This window comes from Eubalaena glacialis, chromosome 14 (genome assembly GCF_028564815.1).
Source record: "Eubalaena glacialis isolate mEubGla1 chromosome 14, mEubGla1.1.hap2.+ XY, whole genome shotgun sequence".
In the NCBI taxonomy this organism is placed as follows: Eukaryota; Metazoa; Chordata; class Mammalia; order Artiodactyla; family Balaenidae; genus Eubalaena; species Eubalaena glacialis.
In genome coordinates, this window is record NC_083729.1 from 55,198,578 (window position 1) to 55,203,862 (window position 5,285).

Below are 5,285 nucleotides of genomic sequence, written 5' to 3' on the forward strand. Positions count from 1 at the left end.
AAACTTTAGTAAGAATAGACCAAGTGATTGCAGAATACATATGGGTAAAGGAATTTGTCTCAACGTGGGCATGAACCTTAGAGAACAATTTGTTATAAATCTGATTGATTAACTTAGTGGCATTAGATTAGTACAATAAATAAAACTGTATGCCTGTGATTTACATGTTGAGATAGATTTTATTCCTTCCAAGACCTCTATAAATTGTAGTCATATGTTTTGTTTTCTACTTCACATACTAAGCCAATGCTGGAGTGAAGAACATTACCAGGGATACTACAGGGGATACAGCATATTCTCCAAACATTACCATAACAATTACCCTTTCCCACCTCTATGCACTAGTACCATTTTGGGGGGAGGTGACAACACTCCCAAGAAAATACACCACTAGACTTTTGCTTTGGTCTCATCATTAAAATTTCTCTCCAGGTCAGATATCCAGACTAAGGCATTTCTTCGAGTCAAGTCCCAGAGACACTTCTAGTGCTATCTTGCTACCCTTGACCACAACACTTGTATCCCTTCGTCAGAGACTCCAGTTTCCTTCCCAACCTCAACCAGCATTCCCGTAAAACTCTCCTATAATTCCCTCTCTTACACACTCTCACGATAGCCTGTCCTAAGTCATGGTTTGTTAGCCTGGGTCTCCCTTTATTTATTGGACATCTTGCTTGCACTCACTGGTTTCTCCCTGGATTTAAGAATTTCAGAGACTATATCTGGGAAATGAAAAAAATACTCCCTTGATATAGAGGGGAAAATGGTGCTGAAAAAGTCTACCAGTAGTATATACTTTTAAAGAAAGCAACTTGGCTAATAAGATTATCATTACTATGATAGACACCTACATTTTAGTTTCTGACTGGCCAGATTTCACAATATTTAGGAAAATTGTGAAAAGTAATTCTTACCTCCCAGAAGACTAGAATTCAAGAAAGCTCTGTCACTCAGAAGTAGTTTTACTGATTGAGAAGAATAAATTCAGTAAAAAAAATTCAGTAAAAACCTTGTCTGTACACATAAAGTAGTAGGACTGATATAAAATAAGAAAATAAGCCCTTTTGTAATTGCAGGTTCAGTTTGAACTTTTGTTTACTCCATTTCTAAATTTCATTGTTCAGTTAGAACCCTATGATAACACTTATGAGATTATTTTGCTATCCAAAGCAATTTGTTGTTATCCACTCCTCAACCATAGCTATTACCCTCATCAATTCCAAATTCCAACAGATAATACACTGGAGGGCTAGACTGGGCTAGGGGTTGCTGACAACTAGGTGATATGTAATAAGAAAATCAGAATAGGTCAAATCACTCTGAAGACAGATCCTCATGTAAAGCTGTGAGAGTCACAAAGGGCCTGATTAGTGACCCTGTCACTAATTTGGAGTCAGATCTGAGATTTGGGAATGGTCTTCACTGGCAGTCACTGTTGCCTCTCACCTTCCCCCTTGGAAAAATATCTGCTATGTTGCAATCACTGAGCAAATGTCAAATGCCTTCTGGGATGTTCTGATCCTGCCAGGAATACCCTGTCCCTCAAGCTCTCATCTGCTCCGTGGGAAAGTTTTTGAATTTCCAGTCTCTAGCCTGCTGCACCTAGATCCTGGGCAACCAAACCTAACAAGTGTGTGGTTCAAGTGGTTCCTTCGATCTCATGGGTAACCAAACATGTCCAGGGAACAGAAGAGAATTATCACATTGATGATAACTTGTGCCTGTTTAGAGCTTATGTGTAACTCTTAACACAGAGGGAAGAAATTGCCATTAGAATTCTACTGATATTGATACTGATATTACGATCAAGAGTCGAATTATGTCTTGATTGATAAGCATAAGGAACACAGTAAAAACCTTGTTTTATAGGTATAGTGAGATTGATACAAAATAATAAATAATCCCTTTCATAACTTGAGGTTCACTTGAAACTTTTGTTTATTCAATTTCTAGATTTAATTGAACCATGAGTGTATACCACTTAAGCGATTATTTTGCTCTCCTAAACAATGTTACTATTCACTCCTCAACAATAGCCATCTACTCTCATTTTTTACTCTCCATTTCCAAATTCCAACGGATTATTCAACTAGAGGATTAGATGGAGCTAAGAACTGAAGACACATAGGTGATACTTAAACACAAAGAAATGGAATACATAATGTAAATATCTGACAGTTCTATTCAATTATGAGATGAGTTTGGTGTTAAAATTTAGAAATACAACTGCTGTGAATTTTTACTGATGACATGCTGAATTGTGGCCTTGGCTACTGACACAGTTGACCGTGTCAAAGGTTGGCCTTTATGTGAATAAAAGGCAAACATTTATATGCGACAACACAGGCAAACTGGTTAGCTTATAAGAAACTTCAAATCTATCTCTATAAATAAAACAGAGAAAATGGATTAAAATAACATAGTAAGAAAAAAAGATCGGTTATCTCACAGTCCTATATGGTAAAAATTCCAATTATCTTGAGATCATTTATCCAGCAATCAAAACAGGACCCACTAACCCAGAGGTAAGAATAAAACTTCTGAGCTGCTAGAAAAAGAAAGAAAGGAAAAGAAAAGAAAAGAAAAGGTTTAAAAAGCTATCCTAGGGCTTCCCTGGTGGCACAGTGGTTAAGAATCCACCTGCCAATGCAGGGGACATGGGTTCAAGCCCTGGTCTGGGAAGATCCCACATGCCATGGAGAAACTAAGCTCGTGCGCCACAACTACTGAAGCCCGCGTGCCTAGAGACTGTGCTCCGCAACAAGAGAAGCCACCTCAATGAGAAGCCCACCCACCGCAATGAAGAGTAGCCCCCGCTCGCCGCAACTAGAGAAAGCCTGCGCTCAGCAACGAAGACCCAATGCAGCCAAAAATAAATAAATTTATTTAAAAAAAGAAAAAAGCTATACTAAAGCTCACAAACTTTATTAGTAGAAATTGGTCTAATACTTAAGCTCACTTAAATAAACTTGATTATTTCATTTCTGGGGCCACAGAAGATTAGAAACAATAAATTGTTTTTTTTCTCCAGTCATTACAGACCCTTATATTTATTGTGTGTTTACTACGTGGGAGGGATAGTTACAGAAATAGCTAATTCGATCCTAGGAGGTATGTACTATGAGTCCCCTCATTTCACAGACAAGGAAACTGAGGTGGAGAGAGGTTGATAAATTCGCCCAAGAGCACACAGTAGAAGTGGATAGGGTCAGGATTCAAACACAGGTATTTTACCAGAGACCATACCGTCAGGTATTCGTGGCAGAGATACAGTGATGAACAGGTCTGAGGAGGTTCCTGCTGTCACAGTCTACAAGGGACAAGGAAATGTAAGAGAAGAGAGCTGGCAGGAGTAAGAACTGACACACAGCAGAACAAGGAAGGAGGTTGAGGGCTGGCGAGTACCAGACCCTTTACAGTTATTATTTAACTCTCTCTTTGCAACCATTCTGCAAGTAAGCATAAGCACTTTGCAGATGAAGAAACTGAAGCTGTAAAGAGTTAAATAAATTTCCCCAAACTGCATAACTAGTCAACAGTGGATCTGTGGTTGGAAGCTTAATTTCTTTCTCCTACACGTCACTACTCAAACACAGGCTCATAGACAGCGTTTCAGCCTAGACCACTCTGTATGAAAGGAAACAGCCCTGAACACACTACATCAGCCTGTGAGGGCCTTGGGTAATGCATAAAATGGTTAAATGTAAAAATGGTACAATAATGAATGTGTAAAATCGAGACCTGAATAATCAACAACCAGTTACATTATGTTGATTACTCTCTAAGAAAATGTATAGCATATTTTTAAAAGCCTAAAAATAGACATGGTGAAAATAAAACTAATTTGTGGATTTAAAGAAATGAGCTTCGAGTAACTGGAAAAGTTTTGGAATATTTCTTTTCTAATGAAACCAGATAAAATTTTCTATATTGGGAAATAGTACAAATAGACATATTAAATAAAGGCTAACACAATTTTGTGTCACAGGGCCCAACAAAAATAGTCCCAACACTTTAATACCAGGTTGGATTATGTGTTAATACTGAATCAGGCAGCATCTAAAAAGTGTTTCTACAAGTTATGAGAGATTATAATTTATCAGGAATTCAAGCTATTAGGAAGGTAAAATAATTGAATTTCCCCCCATACCATACTTTCGTGAGCAAAAAAGGACACCAGGTATTTTTCAAAGACTTCTGAACTTAAAATTCAGGTATTCAGTGCCAAGTAAACAAAGGGTTTACATTAAAGAACAATATACATGGCATGTCTTAAATTCAATGTTTATCTATGTTTCCTACACTTTCCCATGTACAGTGCTGTATTGATGATTGTCTCATAATGATAATCATGATCCACAATGTACCCTCTGAGCTATAAAAAGGCCAAAAAGCTAAAAACTACAGTCAACGTAATTTGGGAGTAATATATTTGTCTCTGTCTTTTAAAAAAATTAGCCAACTATTGCTTAACTCAGCGGTCCCAGCCTTTTTGGTCCCAGGGACCGGATTCATGGAAGACAATTTTTCCATGGATGAGGGGGGTTTCAGGTGGTAATGCGAGCGATGGGGAGCGATGGGGAGCTACAGATGAAGCTTCGCTCGCTCGCCCATCACTCTCCTCCTGCTGTGCTGCCCGGTTTGTAACAGGCCGTGGAGTGGTACCGGTCCGCGGCCCCAGGATTGGGGACCGCCGGCTTAACTAACAGCTTTCAGATAACTCATATCATTAGTTAGAAGACGTTATTCTCCAGCCTACTCAAGGGAGCATTTGAAAAAAAAAATTATGGAAAGTAGTCCTAGAAATTCAAGAAAATCATGTTTTCATCTATTGCACATGAGTTGTATCGACCTGAATGCTCTTTTAAAGTCCCATGTCCTGCTTAGGTGTTTGGTGTATTTTTAATGAAAAAGTTTAATAATTTAAAAATAGCTCCTAAGAATTTTTCAGTTGGTTAATGATCATAGACAATTCAAACAGACAAAAATACTATTTGTTACTGAATAGCTTTAACATTTTACTGTGTTGCAAGAAAACTATGTGTGGGAGATAATTACTTAATTTAGACCTATATATTTGTGCACTCAAAAGTGGCGCTTTATGTCAATGACGAAAACATAATCATAAATAAAGGTTAAGTTCTGTTCAAGCCCTTTTGCTAATTGTGGGGGGGTTTTCAAAAGAAATCAAAGAAACGGGTGTAGTTTAAAGTACAAGAGAAAGCAAAACATTTTCTTCCTGAGCTTTCACACAGTGGAAGATGTGTAGCTACAATTACTTTTTC